Source organism: Oncorhynchus tshawytscha, linkage group LG01 (genome assembly GCF_018296145.1).
Source record: "Oncorhynchus tshawytscha isolate Ot180627B linkage group LG01, Otsh_v2.0, whole genome shotgun sequence".
Taxonomy (NCBI): domain Eukaryota; kingdom Metazoa; phylum Chordata; class Actinopteri; order Salmoniformes; family Salmonidae; genus Oncorhynchus; species Oncorhynchus tshawytscha.
In genome coordinates this window covers 58,941,625-58,962,381 of record NC_056429.1, presented here as the reverse complement: position 1 = coordinate 58,962,381, position 20,757 = coordinate 58,941,625, and the positions used below count along the sequence as shown (strand labels likewise).

General features: G+C 43.8%; 1 protein-coding gene across 6 annotated transcripts in view; it reads right to left on the bottom strand.

Moving 5' to 3' along the window:
• LOC112254357 (bifunctional heparan sulfate N-deacetylase/N-sulfotransferase 2) overlaps positions 1 to 20,757 on the bottom strand; it is a 191,991-nt gene that overhangs the window by 56,683 nt on the left and 114,551 nt on the right. For all 6 annotated transcript variants that reach the window (XM_024426858.2, XM_024426849.2, XM_024426888.2 and 3 more), the window contains one exon: positions 11,873 to 11,950. The gene's annotated coding sequence lies outside the window, so the exon portion shown is untranslated. The remainder of the gene's footprint in view (positions 1 to 11,872; positions 11,951 to 20,757) is intronic.

Genomic DNA, 20,757 nt, shown 5'->3' with positions numbered 1-20,757 from the left:
AGATGTGCTCAATTGGATTCAGGTCTGGGGAACGGGCGGGCCAGTCCATAGCATAAATGCCTTTCTCTTGCAGGAACTGCTGACACACTCCAGCCACATGAGGTCTAGCATTGTCTTGCATTAGGAGGAACCCAGGGCCAACCGCACCAGCATATGGTCTCACAAGGGGATTGAGGATCTCATCTCGGTACCTAATGGCAGTCAGGCTACCTCTGGCGAGCACATGGGGGGGATGTGCGGCCCCCCAAAGAAATGCCACCATGACTGACGCCAAACCGGTCATGCTGGAGGATGTTGCAGGCAGCAGAACATTCTCCACGGCGTCTCCAGACTCTGTCACGTCTGTCACATGTGCTCAGTGTGAACCTGCTTTCATCTGTGAAGAGCACAGGGCGCCAGTGGCGAATTTGCCAATTTTGGTGTTCTCTGGCAAATGCCAAACGTCCTGCACGGTGTTGGGCTGTAAGCACAACCCCCACCTGTGGATGTCGGGCCCTCATACCACCCTCATGGAGTCTGTTTCTGACCGTTTGAGCAGACACATGCACATTTGTGGCCTGCTGGAGGTCATTTTGCAGGGCTCTGGCAGTGCTCCTCCTGCTCCTCCTTGCACAAAGTTGGAGGTAGCGGTCCTGCTGCTGGGTTGTTGCCCTCCAACGGCCCCCTCCACGTCTCCTGATGTACTGGCCTGTCTCCTGGTAGCGCATCCATGCTCTGGACACTACGCTGACAGACACAGCAAACCTTCTTGCCACAGCTCGCATTGATGTGCCATCCTGGATGAGCTGCACTACCTGAGCCACTTGTGTGGGTTGTAGACTCCGTCTCATGCTACCAGTAGAGTGAAAGCACCGCCATTATTCAAAAGTGACCAAAACATCAGCCAGGAAGCATAGGAACTGAGAAGTGGTCTGTGGTCACCACCTGCAGAACCACTCCTTTATTGAGGGTGTCTTGCTACTTGCCTATAATTTCCACCTGTTGTCTATTCCATTTGCACAACAGCATGTGAAATGTATTGTCAATCAGTGTTGCTTCCTAAGTGGATTGACTTGGAGTTACATTGTGTTGTTTAAGTGTTCCCTTTATTTTTTTGAGCAGTGTATATACATATATGTGCATTGGGCTTTTACAAGTATTAACAGACCGATATAACATCTCCTCTTTGCAACAAAAGTAGTTATATTATTAAGAACACTATCTTGCAGGATTCAATAGTTGGAATTGTAAGAGTTGTTGCCCTGTCCCTTTCTCTGTGATTGTCATTATAATGAAATACAGAAAGATAAAAACCCTGTCCTCAAAGATTTATGTCCAAAGACACAGAACATCCATATCAAATTAAATATAAAACTTTTAAAACAACCACTTTTTGTCCAGTATTAATTTACCATCCTTACAAACCACTTAATGTAAATGTACAGTACTGTATTGTACAAAGGCTGGTCATCTAGGTTTGTACATGTAGACTTTCCATCAGCATGAAGGAAAACAATGACCAATAAAGTTAGAGTACATTGCAGAGGTGAAAGAAGTACCCAATTGTAATACTTGAGTAAAAGTAAAGCTAGCTTAACTTCTGGCGTCGAGCAATCCCGTATCTGGGAGCGTAATTATAGCCTCAAGCTCATTACCATAACGCAACGTTAACTATTCATGAAAATTGCAAATGAAATGAAAGAAATATATTCACTCACAAGCTTAGCCTTTTGTTAACAACACTGTCATCTCAGATTTTCAAAATATGCTTTTCAACCATAGCTACACAAGCATTTGTGTAAGAGTATTGATAGCTAGCATAGCATTAAGCCTAGCATTCAGCAGGCAACATTTTCACAAAAACAAGAAAAGCATTCAAATAAAATCATTTACCTTTGAAGAACTTCGGATGTTTTCAATGAGGAGACTCTCAGTTAGATAGCAAATGTTCATTTTTTCCAAAAAGATTATTTGTGTCGGAGAAATCGCTCCGTTTTGTTCATCACGTTTGGCTAAGAAAAAAATCTGAAAATGCAGTCTCTACAACGCCGAACTTTTACCAAATTAACTCCATAATATCGACAGAAACATGGCAAACGTTGTTTAGAATCAATCCTCAAGGTGTTTTTCACATATCTATTCGATGATAAATAATTTGTGGCAGTTTGGTTTCTCCTCTGAACCAAATGGAAAAATACACGCAGCTGGATACACGCAGCTTGAATATGTTGAATTCTGTTTTGTGTTGAAGTTTTCCTGTCGCCTTCTCCAGAGTCAGCAGATTTATATAAAAACTGATTACGCAATCATTTCAACGGAGGACACCAAGCGACCACCTGGTAAATGTAGTCTCTAATGTTCAATCTTCCAATGATATGCCTACAAATACGTCACAATGCTGCAGACACCTTGGGGAAACAACGGAAGGTGTAAGCTCATTCCTGGCGCATTCACAGCCATATAAGGAGACATTGGAACACAGCGCTTTCAAAATCTGGGGCATTTCCTGTTTAAAATTTCATCTTGGCTTCGCCTGTAGCATCAGTTCTGTGGCACTCACAGATAATATCTTTGCAGTTTTGGAAACGTCAAGCTGTCAATTATATGCATAGTCGAGCATCTTTTCGTGACAAAATATCTTGTTTAAAACGGGAACGTTTTTTTATCCAAAAATTAAAAGAGCGCCCCCTATATCGAAGTTAATAGCCTACTGATTCCGTGAGTACCAAGCCTCATGCAACTTGTCAAGTAAACAATTTCACAAATTCAGCAGTTTAAAAAAAATCTTTGCTATGCTGTAATAAAGGCTTTACACTTGTTTTTCATGAGAACAGGCTCTCTGGTGTTATTCAACATTTATTTTGAGTTTAAACTGTTCCAACTTCTTTTTTGACTCATTGTTATAACTATTATTATTATAATAATATGTAATGTCATTACCATTAGTAGGCTTAGTATAGCCGCCGTGTAGGCCGCTACACTACCATTAGTAGGCCAAAGAGCACATCCTATTTAGTCTTAATACAGTAACTTGCTTAGGCCTAAATACATTGATATTGTCACCTATATGAGTCTATCGATCATTCACACATACGAGTCATTCATGATTTGAAATGCAATCAAGCAGTTTAGTTTTAAAATAAAATTAAGCATTCATTGAATAATTAGCTGAAACAAACAAACCATTCCATTTAGGAAAATTGCATTCACAAAGGAATGCGAATGTTTTTAGTCTTTGCTATAATAAAGGCTTAGCAGAAAAATGTTACAACAGACTGACTCCCTGGTATGTTTATACCTTATTTAGTGTTGTTTATATTGTTCTAAACGATCAGAAAAATTATATTGTAATCGATACAGCACCTCTTTGGAACACATAATACGCATGCAGCGCTTGCTCCTTACATTATTTTATTTATTGATTTCCAGTATTTTCCACAACTAGTCACATTTATTCCAGACATCTCACTTGCCCTTTAATAACCTACTGTTTTTTGGAAAACACCAAGATCCTCTGAAAATACTAGTACCGTGTGAATCGACATCCCTGTGTTTTGAGAGAAATGTCTGAGTTATATAGGTGTTGCTCGCGGTTTTGCGCAAGGAAACAATAACTGGTTCGATAAATTTAACTAAGTGTTGCACATACGCTATATATCTATGAATGGCCTAAATGGAGCCTATCAACTTTCAACGTGAATGCTTTTGTTTATATGTTTTGCGTGTATGAATTGAATATTGCCAAATGCGTCAGTAAAAAATAGAGCTTATTTAATGCAAGCTGTTAATAGATCGCAAAGCAGCAGCATACAACTGACCTAAACGTTTGGAAATTATAAGTTAACTTTCTCATCCATAGCCTTAAAATGCATCACAAGTGCAATTGCACTGTTTAGCTCTTATCTGAAGGCGGGGGGGCATTAAGATCGCTAAAATATGACTGTGATCACACTTCCTCAATTCAAATACTATGGGGACACTATAGGAGAGATGGTTTGGTATGGTTTAGAAACTTGAGAACCAAGCTCGAGTTCTGTGTGGCCCTATCATCTGAAATACTATCTTCAAACATCCAGGCTTCCGTCATAACTGTCAAATCATTGAAAAAAAGAATAAATAAGTATTACAGGGGGCAGTTTGGAAAAAATGAATCCCGTCCGAATAGTCTCCTGGAATAAGGGACATTCTGGAGTAATAATTACATAACCAACTTTCTCTAGTAATACTAGTCCCGTGCTAATAGGTCTTTGGCCATGTGCATGCGATACATACATGTGTCACATAAAGAGAGCAAGGGTTGAGGGAATAGGATGTTTTTAGAATGTTTTTCCTAAACAAATGAGGGATTTCGGAAACATAAGTTTTCGGTCAGAAATGGCGGTAATTATGTTGCAGCTTCAGAAACACAGACAAGTCACTCGCTGTCTTTTATTTTTGTATTTTTTTTTTACACAGCGCAGCAAGTCTGAGCCCGGCACAATCAAATCAATTGCTGGTCGGACTCCCTCTAGTTATTTGTGTGTCTTCATTTTTCAATCAAACAGTGTGCTTAAAGCATCAGACTAGCTCAGGGAATATAGTTGATTTGATTAAAAAACACACAGGATGTGTCAATATATGGTAAAATACATGTTTAAAAATGTCGACCAATCGATTGAGCAGACGACTCTGTCGACCAAGATTTTTGTTTAGTTGGGGACAGCCCTAGTGTATTAAATGTGTCTCATGCCTTTTCTCTCCAATTTCTTCTCCTTGGCTTTGTTAAAGGCCCACCCACCCACCTCCCTAAACAAGACGGCTTCTTCTTCCCAATTAAAATTTATTTGGCACAAATTACAATTTCTCCCCGGCTATCTTTTCAGTTTCTCCCTCATCATCTTTCATTAGAGGGCCTCCCTTCCTCCTCTTTCATTCCCCAGCCTCTTGCCAGCATTCTCAATTCATTCTCATCAATTCCACCATGCACACAAAAGTCCTGGAGGACCCCACACGCACAGACCCAGGGAGAGAGACACAAAAAGACAAAAAGAGGAACCCACATGCACTGAAGATGCACACACACTCACACACAAACAGAGGCTGATTCACTATGGGGCCTTTCGCTGTAAGAGTGTTTTTGTTCATGGGTTGTATGTAGCTAAGGATGAGTGATGGTGTGAGGCTGTCTGGGCATGGTGTGTGTGTGTGTGTGTGTGTGTGTGTGTGTGTGTGTGGAGCCAGCCTCTCTCCTCTAGCTAAAAGCCAGTGAGCAGACAGACAGGCCAGGAATGTGTGTGGAGGAACATGCTTATCCTGAGGGCTGAGCAGACAGGCCACAGGAAACATCTCTTAATTAGCGCACAGAGCTGGGGGGGCTGCCAGGGTTCAGGGGGCAAGGCCTTCCTCTTGGCTCACACACAGTGCTAACACACACATAGGCCTACAAAAAAACACTGTGCACAAATAGCAACACACGCACAGCTTGCTGAGAGGGGGACCACACAGGAGAGCTGCTTTGTGCTGCTCCGCACAGTGGGCTGCTTCAAACAGGACCACAGAGAACTGAGCTTCAACTGGGAGAGAGACACAGAACTGAGCTTCAACTGGGAGAGAGACACAGGGAACTAGACACTGCTAAATGAAAACAACGCACATGCCTGCCTAAACAACCAAGCGCCCGCCTACACACCCAAACACACACACAAGCGCCCGCCTACACACCCAAACACACACACAAGTGCCCGCCTACACACTCACGCGCCCGCCTACACACACACACTCACGCGCCCGCCTACACACACACATGCGCCCGCCTACACACACACGCGCTCACGCGCCCGCCTACACACACACGCGCCCGCCTACACACACACGCGCGCTCACGCGCCCGCCTACACACACGCGCTCACGCGCCCGGGAAAAATAAATAAAAATAAATATGTTAATAGTTTACATTTATCAATTAACAAAATGCAAAGTGAGTGAACAGAAGAAAAAACTACATCAAATCAATATTTGGTGTGACCACCCTTTGCCTTCAAAACAGCATCAATTCTTCTAGGTACACTTGCACACAGTTTGAAGAAACTCAGCAGGTAGGTTGGCCCAAACATCTTGGAGAACAAACCACAGTTCTTCTGTGGATTTAGGCAGCCTCAGGTGCTTCTTTCTCTTCATGTAATCCCAGACAGACTCAATGATGTTGAGATCAGGGCTCTGTGGGGGCCGAACCATCACTTCCAGGCCTCCTTGATCTTCTTTACACTGAAGATCGTTCTTAATGACTTTCACTGTATGTTTGGGGTTGTTGTCATTCTGCAGAATCAATTTTGGGGCAATCAGATGCCTCCCTGATAGTATTGCATGATGGATAAGTATCTGCCTGTACTTGTCAGCATTGAGGCGACCATTAATTTTGACCAAATCCCCAAATCCATTTGCAGAAATGCAGCCCCAAACTTGCAAGGAACCTCCACCATGCTTCACTGTTGCCTGCAGAGACTCATTCATGTACGGCTCTCTAGCTCTTCGGCAAATAATGCTGCCATTTTTCTGCATCCCAGTTCCTGTGTTTTCGTGCATAGTTGAGTTGCTTGGCCTTGTTTCCATGTCGGAGGATGGCTTTTTGGCCGCAAGTCTTCCATGAAGGCCACTTCTGACCAGACTTCGCCGGACAGTAGATGGGTGTACCCGGGTCCCACTGTTTTCTGCCAATTCTGTGCCGATGGCACAGCTGGACATCTTCCAATTACGGTGGGAAGTAAGCATGATGTGTCTTTCATCTGATGCAGATGAGTTTCCTTGGCCGACCACTGCATCTACGGTTCTCAACGTTGCCCCTTTCTTTGTGCTTCTTCAAAAGAGCTTGGACAGCACATCTGGAAACCCCTGTCTGCCTTAATCTGCCTGGGAGAGACCTTGCTTATGCAGTATAACTACCTTGTGTCTTGTTGCTGTGCTCATTCTTGCCATGGTGTATGACTTCTGACAGTAAACAGTCTTCAGCAACCTCACCTTGTTAGCAGAGTTTGGCTGCTCCTCATCCAGTTTTATTCCTCCAACACAGCTGATTCTGTTTCAGTTAATGATTGTGTTTCAACCTACATATTGAATTGATGATCATTAGCACTTGTTTGGAATAATTGTTTAATCATACACCTGACATAGTACAAGTGCACCTTGAAGTATTGATGCTGTTTTGAAGGCAAAGGGTGATCACACCAAATATGGATTTGATTTTTCTTCTGTTCACTCAATTTGCATTTAGTTAATTGATAAATAAAATCTATTAATAACATGTCTATTTTTGAAAGCATTCTTACTTTACAGCATTTTTTCACACCTGCTTAAAACTTTTGCACAGTACATCTGTAAAATTATAGTCTAGATATTAAAGCTTTGGTTGTATTCCTCTCAGGCTTCCATGTCTTCTCCCTGGACCTCCTCAATGTCCACCTCTAAAACATCAGACTCTGAGGCCTCATCTTTACTGTCACTTTCCAACCTTGTTGAGGATGGATTGTTGTCAGGCTCAAAAAGAGCAAAATTTGCACAGTTGGCCACCAATGTTACAACCCTTGTATTAGTCAGCCTGTCGCGTGCTTTGGTGTGTGTGTTCCCAAACAAGGACCAGTTGCGCTCTGAGGCGGTTGATATTGGTGGGATTTGGAGGATGACGGAGGCAACAGGGGAAAGAGCCTCAGAGCGCAACTGGTCCTTGTTTGGGAACACACACACACCAAAGCACGCGACAGGCTGACTAATACAAGGGTTGTAACATTGGTGGCCAACTGTGCAAATTTGACACCATAGGCCTTGTTGATCTCTGCACCCGACAGGATGCTCTTGCCAGCATACTTGGGGTCCAACATGTACGCTGTGGCGTGTATGGGCTTCAGGCAGAAATCTCCATGCTTTTTGATGTATTTCAGAACAGCAGTTTCCTTTATTTGGAACAACAGTGAAGTTGGCAGGGCAGTACAGATTTCTTCTCTTACATCTGCAAGCAGTCTGAACATCAGACAAGATGGCATTGTCTCCCTCAATCCGTGCAAGGGCTACCGCTATAGGTTTCAGGAGTTTCAGGCTGCTTACCACTGTCTTCCAAAATACATCATCCTGGAGGGTCCTCTTGATGGGGCTGTCCATATAGACACATTGGCTTTGAGCATGTCATCAGTAAAGATTGAAAACTGTAAGGGGCTTAGACAGCTGCCCTGGAGAATTCCTGATGCCCTGGAGAGGCTTCCATTAAAGAACACCCTTTGTGTTCTATTCAAAAGGTAACTCTTTATCCACAATATAGCAGGGTGTGTGAAGCCATAGCACAGCAGACTATGGTCTAACAGCAGACTATGGTCGATAATGTCAAAAGCTGCAGTGAAGTCCAAGTCCAAGGAACCTTCTTGGAAGTCCAAGAAAACAGCACATCCCAATCTTTTTATCATCAATTTATCTCAGCCAATCATCAGTCATTTGTGTAAGTGCTGTGCTTGTTGAATCTCCTTCAACACCGAAAGTCTGTTAATTTGTTTACTTTAAAATAGCATTGTATCTGGTCAAACAATTTCCCCCCAAAGTTTACTAAGGGTTGGTAACAGGCTGATTGGTCACCTATTTGAGCCAGTAAAGGGGGCTTTACTATTCTAAGGTAGTGGAATTACTTTTGCTTCCCTCCAGGCCTGAGGGAACACACTTTCTAGTAGGCTTAGATTGAAGATATGGCAAATAGGAGTGGCAATTTAACAATCTAGCCAATGTGCTTCAAACACTGGTTTACACATCAAAATGACATGAATCATGCAAACCTGCTTGGACATGTTTGATGAAAAAACATTTTTCTGTAATCATACTATCTCCGTAGTCTATTTTTCCCAATAAAGCACTGTGAATTATTGTATAAGATGATAATTAATTTAATTAACTAATTTGTTCTATTGCGTGCCACCGCAACAACATTGTGGTGCGACCAAATCATAGGCTGGTGCAACCAATTGAAAAAGTTACTGGCACTAGTGCCACCAGGGGGAAAAGAAAACAGTCTAGAGACCCACCGACCTACAAATCGATACTTGGGAGTCAAAATATCGATATAATGCCGTCCAAAATAATAGAGCAATATGTAACTGTCATGATTATTTCACCCATCACTATACATTTGTCATCATGTTTGTTCTTGCTGACAGAAGCTATGCGGTGATGCCATTGCTCACACAAGGGATTTTTATCACATACACGATTGAGAGCATTGATACTGATGTACTTCACACAACCACCTCCAATACGGACGTTTATTTTAGTTGTATGGAAGGCCGACCCCACAGGTTTCTTTCTTTTAAAAACTGTATCAAGATGCACATTTTTGAATCAAGAAAAATGTGCATCAATAAGGATAGAAGCATGCGGCTTCAGGAGTCAACCCATTTTCAGAGACCCATTATACTGCTAAGGCAGACAACACAAGCCACTCACACAAGCATCAAATCTGTTTGGGGGAGCTTGAGCAGAGGTGAGTATTCTTATGGACCTTACCCCTTTTCCACCAGACTGCAATTCACCAAGGTAAGCGCCGGAATTACATGATTATAGTCAATCGTCACTTAAGAGGGTGAAAATAGGAAATGTGAAGTATTTACTTTTAAGGGCTGGTGAGAGCATTTCTAGGTCTACTTAGCCCAGGTCTATAGTTACAGACCCATGACGTATAGAGCCCACAACAACACAAACAAATAACAATTACATATCATCTTAAACTCTATATCTTCACCTAGATATATTGGGTATTTTAGTCTCTCTTGGCTACAGACCCGGCAAGTCCAGGCAGGCAGAGGCAGTGTAATCAGGTAGGGAGGGAATGGGGATTAATAAAGATAGATCCAGCCGTTGCGTGTTCTCTGGCTCTGGGTAGATAAAAGCAATTAGGGAGTCGGAGCACATCAAAGATGAAGGGACTGTTGTTTTTTTTATCATGACAGAGGGCTGTTTATCTTCCCCACAGTGGACAGCATGCTAATATCAGACTGCTGTCGGACCTTGCTACAAAACGTCTGGACTCTCTGTCTCCCTCGGTCTCTCTCAAAAACGCAGACGCACACACGCACACACGCACCCAGACCCCTTCCCGGCACAGCGGGAGACGAGAGAGAGAGGACAGTCAGTCAGTCATGATAAAGTAGAGAAAAAAACCATCAAATCAAATGAGTGGTACCTCTTTGAATGCTACAACTGAGCATCACCATAATTCTATAAGCCCTTAATGTATTTTCCCTCGCAACAGCAGGGCACTTTGACATCCAAATCACTTCTAAAATTACCTAGAAAAAAAGCATAGGGAAAGTGACTCAACAAACTTAGTTGAACTGCACTTGAGCATATTCCATTCTATTCATCCTTGGGTGCAGAGGGCACTCTATTGTGTATCTGCTATGCCGTGAAACACAAGCCTTGACACAGAGAAAAACACTACAAATAGATTTACCAGAACATTAATAGTACAAACAGTACACTGTGCAGATTAAAGGCACATTAATTAGGACCATTACATTTAATGTTTCCCATCAATGAGTACTAAAATTTTATTAAAGGCTAATTCAACAATAATAGGCCTACGCAGGGTGTTTGTTGTTAAATGGTGTATGGGTCAAGGAAGCTAACGACTATACTAAATCCATGAATACTAATAGCTAGCTTTAGTACAAATTAGCTGTGTAATAAAATAGCACCTTACGGAACATTGACCCCTTCATAGACTTTGTGAAAACAGATTAAAAGACTAAAAAGTATTTTAACGGGGACGCACACACACCTTAACTTTTTCCACTAGTGCCACTGCTACCACCAACTCTACTAAGTTCTTGGCACCAGCATGATTTGGTCGCACACATTTTTCACAATAATGTCTTGACCTGTGTCCTTTATTAATGTACATTAATTCCATACAGAACCAGGCTAATAATGACCATCTTTTAAATTTGCCAGGCAAGGGCATGAGAATTTAAAAGACGGTCATTATTAGCCAACTAAAAGCTACCAGTGCCAACTAAAAACTACTGGCCTGAATGAAAAGAATACTGATGATGTCATTTAAATGTTTTCTTTCATTTGTGGGCCGAGCAAGTAGCCAAAATGACCTACCCTCCATTACATTTTACCTTGACAATATCATATTTACATTGATTGTTTGGATAAATAAAACCTTTGCGCAATCTCAAAAGAGATGTTATTGTTAAGATTTTTGACCGGTCACTCTGCAGTTTGAAGGGCCCTATAAAATCTGTTTTATCTTTTGATTAATTCTGCTTTCATTGTAAAAAAAATCCTTGATTCTTGTTTTTTCAGGTTTTCACTCAAAATCATACTGCTATAGAAAAAAACTGAAGTCCACAACAATGCTTAAACCACATCAGGAGACCACTTTTGAAATCTGGGAAAAATGAAAACATTTTTTGGAGGAGGGTGTAGTTGCCCTTTAATTCAAAAGCACACCTAGCAAGATACCTTTGTTTGGCTAGCGATTGATAGAGATCATCATGATATTCTGCAGGTAGGCCTACTTTGCAGTCAACATTGAATTGGACATTGAACGTTTTTTGGCGGAAAGCCTTAAGAAATGTTCATTCAAACAGCACATGATAACTGAATTGCACATCGTAAAGATTCAACCAAGACTTCAGAAATAACGTTTTGAATAGCTGGTTTGCATAGACATTGCTGTTATGAATAAATCTTGATTATAAAAAAAGTTACTTGTTAACCAAAAACTAAACTGACCAGCTACCTTTATTTCACTGGCACTCTAGCAACCAACTAAAAATTGGTGTCGCACCGTCAAGTTAAAGGGTCGCAAATGTGAGTGTTTTGGTTGCAGTTTTCAGCCCTGCACACCAACACACACACAGGAAACACAGTCTCTGACCTCTTCTTGCCGTGGAGACGTCCTCGTGTGCTGTCCGTGTGTCTGTCCCTCCTGTTGGTTGTGTCGGTTTCAGAAAGCCTTCAGAAAGGACAAAGAGAGGGAAACAGTTCAAGGCCAGGGAGATGACAGTTCTTCTAGGTAAGGAGAAACCACCATGGTAAATATTGGCTTTAGCCAGGCATGTATCTGGGCCATGGAGGGCTGCCTCTTAACAGAACTGGCATTCAATGCAAACAAACACACAAAAACACCCACATGGAAGTTTATGAAAGAGAGAGTCAGGGAGAGAGGGAGAGAGGAAGAGCATTGGGTTAGCATTTGTTTACCTCTAGCCCACCAGGAAGCCAGGAATATCATGACTGACTTGATCAAAGTACTGTGTACTAGTAATGTGTTTTCTCCATCCTCTCCTTTATCTAGCACTGCACTTACACAACTGATTCAACTAATCGCCAAGGTCTAGAAACCAAATACTGTCTACCGTCTGGTAGTCCTCAAGAATGGAGGCTGCTATACTGCGTGCAGACACAAGGCGCACACACACAAACAGATCAGGTAAGTTAGAGGAATGAGTGGATCTCAGAAAAAGACCAAAGGGAAAGATGGTGAAGGGCTGAAGACTCTTGTTAAGCTACAGGAGGGGAGAGAGTGGTGCGTGTGAGTGTGTGTGCAAACTGGTTTGAGTTGCTTCAGCCTGAATATTTCCCAGGTGATCGTGTGAAACGTGCATTCTGTCTAGGGGTTTCATCAGTGCTCTACCATGCGACTCCTCCCCTTTGTGAGTGAGTTAGTGAGTGATGGGGGAGAAAGAATTTTAAAAAATGGAGAGGGAGATGGAAAGAGAGAGAAAACAACAGTAAGATAGAGTGGACAGTACAGAGGGTGGCTCCTTTGTTCTCCACCACCCAGAATCTCCTTTTAATGTTTCATGGAGCTCAGAGAGACAGCAGCCATCTCCTCTGTGGAGGGGAGAACAGAGCAGGACTGACACACACACTTGTTCATCTAAAACCACACAAACAAATCTTACACAAGACCTTAGTTACTTACTCACATGCTGAGTATGTGCGGTATGTCAGAGTCCCCCAGTAGAAGCTGTGCTCCTGCCTCCAGTGGCTATCCTACTATTGATAGTGCAGCTCAAACAAACCCTGGCTATCAGAGCTGGCTGCTCACCAGGATGAACACAGAGGACTGTGGCTATGGACAATTCTAACTCATTCTAACTCACAGCCTCCAACTACCACTAAGAAGAAAGAACAACCTCACTGGTTTCAGAGTCTGACCCTCTTCCTACCTCTTTCTTCCTCATGATGAGGCCCATTCTTCTTCCCTCCCCATCACTCAATACTCCCTCCCATTTTGCTTCCCCCAACCCATCTCATAACCCCCTCTCCTCCATGCCCCAGAAATGAAGCGAAGGAGTATATTATCTATTCAGCCATAAGGCCAAAAATTGATTGGCTAACGGGAGTTCTCTCTTCCTCTATCAGTGTGCTACAGTGTACACTGTCAGCAGCCTTTGGAGAAGCAGGCCAACTGGCTGGAAATCACATTCTGGGCCCTTAACTTGGCTGGATCAATCGCCCGACACCGCTAGTAACGCACAACTTCAGTATGCTCCGTCACACACACACACACACACACACACACACACACACACACACACACACACTCAGAAACTCTCTCTCACACACACAGACACACAAAGAGCACATCCCTGCAGACAAACAGCAGGGTGCCTCACAAAGCCAGACTCAAAGAGCATGGGAAGAGTGTTTTCATCGACTTGCCAGGATCGCACCCACCCACCCGCGCACAACCAGTGGCCTTTCCGAGGGGGAATGGGAGTTGGCTGTATATCGATGGGGCCGCCTGCTTAGCGCAGCAGGAAGGCATGGAGGGACCACAGGATGCTCATTGCAAAGCGGCAGCGGCAGAGATTAGAAAATTATAATATTTATTGGGCCTTGTTCAGAGAAAGAGCAATGGCAGAAATGTCCTTTAAAGCTGAAATAAGTAATTTTTTGGGTGACCCTACCGTATTCACATAGAAATGGTTGTCTAAGAAGTGGTGGATCTGTTCTAGGCGCGCTATTGCTATGGTTTACATTCTTAAGTTTTGTTTTTCCGTCTTTTACTTTCGGTTTTGTACACAAGCTTCATATTGCTGAAAATATAATATTTTGGGTTATTGAAAATATATTTTAGCGGTTTAGTACAATTACTCTCTACACTTGCTTGTTTTGTCCCAAACTGAATTTAGGCAAACTATTAGAATTTTAGCAACCAGGAAATGGCAGAACGATTTCTACATATTGTACCTTTAAAGATGTAGCCGTCTCTTTGACATTTCATTAGCCCGAGCGCTGTTTCCAACTTAGTACATGGGCCTGTTGGTGCTGGCTCATAGGAGAGCAGGGGAGTCAACAGAACAGAGATGCCAATCAAACCCTGGCACAGAGAGAGGGAGGGAGAACGAGTGAGACACACACACACAATGACGTCTTAATTACACTCTACATGCACACACACACCATCACACAGTAGGAGTATGACAGACAGGGAGAGAAGAGAGGAGACGGGGAGGGTGTGAGCAAAAGAGTCAGGAGGGGAAGGGGGTGCGCAAGAGAGAGGGGAGATCACTGCAAGATGGCACCGACAGAGATAGTCCCCTCGCTTTTAGTCCTTAGGAAACTATGGAGTATTTTGTTTTTTATGTATTATTTCTTACATACTACCCCAGGAAATCTTAAGTTTTATTACATACAGCTGGGACGAACTATTGGATATAAGAGCGACGTCAACTTACCAACATTACGACCAGGAATACGACTTTCCCGAAGTGGATCCTGTATCTGGACCACCACCCAGGACAATGGATCAAATCCCAGAAGCCGACCCAAAACAATGGCGCTGCAGAAGGGGCAGACGGAGCGGCCTTCTGGTCAGGCTCCATAGACGTGCACATCGCCCACCACTCCTGAGTATACTACTTGCCAACATCCAGTCTCTTAACAACAAGGTAGACAAAATTCGAGCAAGGGTTGCCTTCCTAAGAGACGACAGATTGTAACAGTCCGTTTCACGGAAACATGGCTCTATCGGGATATATATTTTTTACCTTAATTTAACTAGGCAAGTCAGTTAAGAACCCATTCTTATTTTCAATGACGGCCTAGGAACAGTGGTGTAATCAAGCCAAAATAAATTAACACCTCTGGGAAGACGTGATAAAACATTTAAACATGTTAACCCTCGCAAGTCTGCTGGCCCAGATGGCATCCCTAGCCGCATCCTCAGAGCATGCGTAGGCCAGGTGGCTGGTGTGTTTACGGACATACTCAACCGCTCCCTATCCCAGTCTGCTGTCCCCACATGCTTCAAGATGGCCACCATTGTTCCTGTATCCAAGAAAGCGAAGATAACTGAACTAAATGACTACTACCCTGTAGCACTCACTTCTGTCATCATGAAGTGCTTTGAAAGACTAGTCAAGGATCATATCACCTACACCTTACCGGCCACCCTAGACGCACTTCAGTTTGCATACCGCCCCAACAGGTCCACAGACGATGCAATCGCCTGCACACTGCCCTATCCCATCTGGACAAGAGGAATACCTATGTAAGAATGCTGTTCATTGACTACAGCTCAGCATTCAACACCGTAGTACCCTACAAGCTCATCATCAAGCTGGAGGCCCTGGGTCTCAACCCCGCACTGTGCAATTGGGTCCTGGACTTCCTGATGGGCCGCCCCCCCCCCCAGGTGGTGAAGGTAGGAAACATCTTCACATCGGGCATCCCCCTATCCACATCGAAGGAACAGCAGCGGAGAAGGTGGAAAGTTAAGTTCCTTGGCGTACACATTACATACAAACTGAAATGGTCCACCCACACATACAGTGTGGTGAAGAAGGCGCAACAGCGCCTCTTCAACCTCAGGAGGCTGAAGAAATTTTACAGATGCACAATCGAGAGCATCCGGTCAGGCTGTATCACAGCCTTGCACGGCAACTGTCCCTCCCTCAACTGCAAGGCTCTCCAGAGGGTTGTGCGGTCTGCACAACGCATCACCGGGGCAAACTACCTGCCTTCCATGACACCTACAGCACCCAATGTCACAGGAAGGCCAAAAAGATAATCAAGGACAACAACCACCTGAGCCTCTGCCTGTTCACACCGCTACTATCCAGAAGGCGAGGTCAGTACAGGTGCATCAAAGTTGGGACCGAGAAATTGAAAAACAGCTTCTATCTCAAGTACATCAGACTGCTAATTTATTTTTATTTTTTAAAATCTTTATTTAACCAGGCTAGTCAGTTAATAACAAATTCTTATTTTCAATGACGGCCTAGGAACAGTGGGTTAACTGCCTGTTCAGGGGCAGAACGACAGATTAGTACCTTGTCAGCTCGGGGGTTTGAACTTGCAACCTTCCGGTTCTTAGTCCAACTCTCTAACCACTAGGCTACCCTGCCGCCCCTAAACAGCAATCACTAACTCAGAGAGGCTGCTGCCTACATTGAGACCCAATCACTAGCCACTTTAATAAATGGATCACGAGTCACTTTAAACAATGCCACTTTAATAATGTTTACATATCTTACATTACTCATATGTATATACTGTATTTTATACCATCTATTGCACCTTGCCTATGCCGCTTATCCATATATTTATATGTACATATTCTCATTCACCCCTTTACATTTGTGTGTATTTGGTAGTAGCTGGGGAATTGCTAGATTACTTGTTAGATATTACTGCACTGTCGGAACTAGAAGCACAAGCATTTCGCTACACTCGCATTAACATCTGCTAACCATGAGTATGTGACCAATATAATGTGATTTGACAGCTAAAGATGAGGAAAGAAAAGAGGGAGAAAGCTATAGTAGGGGGAAGGAGTGAGAAAGAGATGCGAGACAGGAACAGCGGGAGAGAAGGAGGGGGCGAGAGAGAGAGTTCAATTCTATCCATTTTCTAAAGACTATGGGCCGACGTGTCTACAGTCTGGTGTTGTTGGCTAAAAGCCCTGTATTAGTAGCCTGGTCTGGGAGGGAATAGGAGCAAAACATGTAGCACCAGTCCACAGCGCTGCCCTCTGATAGGAATCATCAGGGGGAGATGACATGTGAGAAATCTGCTCAGACCCCTTGAGGTTGGAATGAATCAGCCTTTCAGAGGCACTTTATCACACACTACTATATAGAGGGGACTGGGAGGAGGAGATGAGAGAGAGAGAGCTAGAACACGGACTCCTTTAAAGAGAAACCATGTTCTGATCTTAGGTCTGCATCTGTAGCCACTAAGAAACCATTCAGTCAGCTCACAATGTACAGTAGATGTATAGAGCTGAAGGTGGAATAATTATCTGCAACTTCGACCAATACAAGAGTCAAAAGTCCATTTGAAAAATGCTTATAATCGCTTCAGTAAAATATAGGAGTTTTGTATTTGTGTATCCATTCTATCAAATAGACGAGTTCCCCCTAAAGACCGTGCCGCTAGTCCAGCTGCACTACACATCTTCTGAGGGAGCGCTAAACCACACATCCCTGAGTAAGCACTCTACAGAAATAGCCTCACTGTTACAAAACATCCTGTTCTACTAGCCAAGTACAATAAGAAAATGGGTAATTTATGAAGGCTGGCAAACATGCTCTAACTACTAACTAGTACCTACTGTACAATATCAACCCTCTGCCTTCCCCGAATTCAGACTGATGAAATGATGAGGAACATCGGAGAATATAGGCCGACTAAATCCACATTTCAAATGGGGAATTGGGCAAAGGTGAAATACTGGATGGCTGGAGCTGAAACCATGTGTTTGATGCCGCTCCAGCCGTTAATTTGAGCCGTCCTCCCGTCAGCAGCCTCAACTGGTCAAATGACGTCTTTAGGAATGTTCCCATTTGTTATTTATTGAGGGTAGTTGTAAATAGAGCATCATAGGCTAGATGGAAAAAGAGGGGGGGGGGGCCTCATTCAACTGTGGTGCAGCCTGTTTTGTGTTTTGTTCAGATGTTATACCTTCGCTGAGACTTTTACATTTGTTGAGCCTTTGACTCAAGACAATAGAAAGGAGGGCAGAGGGTAGAATGAGGGAGGTAGGCAATGATGACAAAAAGGGAGCATTACAAGAACAGAGCAGAAAAGAGAGAAACCCATCAGTCAAAAATTAGGAACAGGAAAAGAGGATGTGTGCTTGCCGAATTTAAGCATAAAGACAGATGTTGAAAAAATAAACTACATGAGTCACTTTCTTGCTAGGCTGCTCTGGAAGTGCCTCAGAGCGGTACATTTACACATTACGCATAGCCACTTAAAACAGCTGGACACCAATTGAGGCAATCCTGCTTTAAATGGCTCGGCTCTGGGGGGCGAAACAACTATATTCTCCCTTAACCTCCTACCTCTAGGTCACATAGGTCATTTTAAAAAACGATTGTGGTGTATCTGTATCAGATGTGCCGGAGGATAGAGTAGGATTGGTTTAAATGCCGTTTTAGCTTCAGAGAGGATAGCTGCCGTTTTAGCTTCAGAGAGGATAGATGCCGTTTTAGCTTCAGAGAGGATAGCTTGTGCTGCTGTACTGCCCCTGTGAGTGACTGAACTGTCTATAGCAGAGAGGCAGTATGATGAAGAAGGGGGCTCAGGGCTTTAATGGCAGCCCCATGGAAGGAGCTGCCTATGGAAGGAGCTGCCAGCCTTCACTATGTCTATTCAATTATAGAGGAGAGGGGGAGAGAACAAAGGAGGGAGAGAGAGAGACGACACAAAGGAGAGACCCAGAGCTATATGTTCTGGCAGGCATCTGTAACCTCACTCGCCACAAGGATACAGAAACCCACTACGACAGAGGCACAGACAAATACCCACAACTTATTGTATGCAGCAGATACACACACACACACACACACACACACACACACACACACACACTTGTACAGCCTATTGCCACTCGGTTGTCTTAATATGCTCTCATCACTACACCCTTGCTTCCACACCGTCACCAGACACCACCAAGCAGTCCTCTCAACAATGGGTGACCTCTGAACTCCTGACCCCAGGGTCATCCTTTATTGACTGTCGTCAGTCCATCCCCTCCCCCTATACAGCCCCAATGCTCCATTATCTCATGATCCCCACCCCTTCTATACAGCCCCCATGGTCCCTTTTCTTAAAGGCCAAACCTGACACCCATACAGCATCCCCAATTACATCCCCTGTTCTCCCTCACACACCACTCTAGCACTGGCACAAACACTAGCACACACACACACACACACACACGTACAGACAGAGACCAACACCTCGTCAAGGCATTTATCGAAATTTCAAGGAAAATGTACTCCCATCCTCCTCGTAAGTATTTATAGCCACATGTGTGCACATTCAATTAGGCCCAGCATCTGTGATTCCGAGTACACTTACTGAGAAAAAGACGAGCAAACCTGTGAGTCTCCTCATATAGAGGACGTGAGAGAGGAAAGGCCATGATTGCAGTAGTGGACCATAGGGTAGGGAGGGGGTGAGAGTGCGAGAAAAGATAGAGACCACAAATGGCAGCCCCCCCGGAGAACGCAGCTCATCGATCCACAGGAAAGTTAACTTCTCCTCTCTCATGGCTACGTGCCATTAAACCACATGGACTACTGGCTCCTACAGCTGAAGAAGCCCTTCAACGACTACTTCAACGCACGAACAGAGTCTGTTTAAGAGCATTCATAAGTGCCATTTTAAATGCTTTCTCTTCAGTTGCTACCGACGAGGGATATCTTCATGCTCTTCTGTTTTGGTGCACTCATCCACAGAGGTCCCAAGGCATTGACTGAAATCCCTTAAGAAGCAGCACTACTAATCAATGGAGTAGTGCTGAGGGGCAGGGTGCATCTGTGGTATTTAGTGACTACAGAGCAAGGGCCGGTGTCCAGAGGAAGGTACCCTCGGGAGGCTTCCTGTGTCAACACTGAGGGGTCAGAGGGCACAGCCCTGGCCGAGAGCAAGAGTGCACATCAAAGACAGGGATAACAACCGCTCACACACAACTCACTTAGAACACGGTCAACACATTCAGGCCTAGTGTTATTTCCACCGTTCACTAAATTAGACCCTTTTGCTGATATTAGGGGGGAAAACAAGTCAATTCAATCAATCAATGATTAAAACAAGAACCCTTATTTCCTCAAGCATGCAGTAGCAGCAATAATTCTCAATGGTAAAGCAGAAGAAACTAACAGTTCAGTCAAATCCTAACAAGCATCCTGGAGTGCTCTCCAAATGAACACTAATCCCAAAACCCCTTGAAACAACATGAGATTACATTTTTTTTTTTTTTAACATTTAAAAATCCAAAACCACAGGGCATGACAGTCTCATTTTCCCCTCTCACTCAGAGACAAAGGTACTCTTGAAGCAATTCTAAAAGCGAGGGCATCACTATTGTGGCGTGTGTGTAGCTGAATGACAATGACAACGCTGGAGGATAGAGTCAGTGAGGGGTGGAATGTCACCCCCTCCCCCTTTTGGAAACAGCGGTATGTCTGAGAACCTGAGTATAGCTGTAGCAGAGAGACTAGTGATCTGATGAATGCAGTTATGACAGTCAGCCGCACACATCGCATGTGATAAAAGCACATCCGGTATCATTCAGACAAGTTACTTGCAACACACGCAGCAAATGAGTACCGCGCAGGCCTATATCCGGCTTGTTATAGCATGAGCAAGCACACATGGTTCATACATGCAATGATAACATGAGCTCGCAACTCACAAGTCCTCGGTTTTTCCTATCTCCCGGCAGAGGCTCAAGCACACACGTGCACAGCACACACTAAGCACACGCACAGGGCACAGTAAGTTAGCGGCTAGAGC